This window comes from Oratosquilla oratoria, chromosome 30 (assembly GCF_046742065.1).
Source record: "Oratosquilla oratoria isolate Oo_2021 chromosome 30, ASM4674206v1, whole genome shotgun sequence".
In the NCBI taxonomy this organism is placed as follows: Eukaryota; Metazoa; Arthropoda; class Malacostraca; order Stomatopoda; family Squillidae; genus Oratosquilla; species Oratosquilla oratoria.
The window spans coordinates 43,791,059-43,791,512 of record NC_134806.1 but is presented as its reverse complement, the minus strand read 5'-3'; positions in this window follow the sequence as shown (position 1 = coordinate 43,791,512).

The following is a 454-nucleotide window of genomic DNA, read 5'->3' as shown; positions in this document are numbered from 1 at the left end:
TGCTCCAGTGTCGGTAACTCCAGTTTAGCCAATCTCTCTTCGTATGATAGGTTTGCAAGTGCAGGTGCCATTTTTGTAGCTGCTCTTTGGATTCTTTCTATTTTCTTTATATTCTTTTTGGTACTGGGGGACCACAATGTCGCTGCATACTCTAATCTAGGCCTTATCAATGTAACCAATATTTTTTTCATCATGTCTTCGTCCAAGTATGTAAACGCCACTTTTATTGATCTTAGCAAGTTGTAAGTCTCCCCGACAATTTTGTTAATCTGTATATCATAGGACAAGTCGTTCGTGATAATTACTCCCAAATCTTTTTCGGATCCTACTTTCTTTACTTCTTTGGTTCCAATTGTATATTTTCCTGATATTCTGTTTTTGCTTTTTCCAAACTCCATTATGCTACACTTCTTAGTATTAAAGTCCACTTCCCATTTCTGACTCCAGTTCCATA